Below are 205 nucleotides of genomic sequence, written 5' to 3'. Positions count from 1 at the left end.
ACGGCCACCTCCTACTGCGCCAAAAATGGTGATCCTAGTAATTGGGGTGGTGAGGCTGGTGGTGGCCCCAACACCCCAACGCCGTGTCTCCAAATCCCGTTGTTGCCCCAAACTCCCAGAACGTAGCCCCAGCCCCTGCGGCAGCCTTGACCCCAACTCCAAGATCCAAACCCGCTGTGGAGCCCAAATCCCTGGATTCTGACCC

The sequence above is a fragment of the Apaloderma vittatum genome, unplaced genomic scaffold (assembly GCF_000703405.1).
Source record: "Apaloderma vittatum isolate BGI_N311 unplaced genomic scaffold, ASM70340v1 scaffold9149, whole genome shotgun sequence".
NCBI classification, from domain to species: domain Eukaryota; kingdom Metazoa; phylum Chordata; class Aves; order Trogoniformes; family Trogonidae; genus Apaloderma; species Apaloderma vittatum.
Note: the sequence above shows the minus strand (reverse complement) of the source record.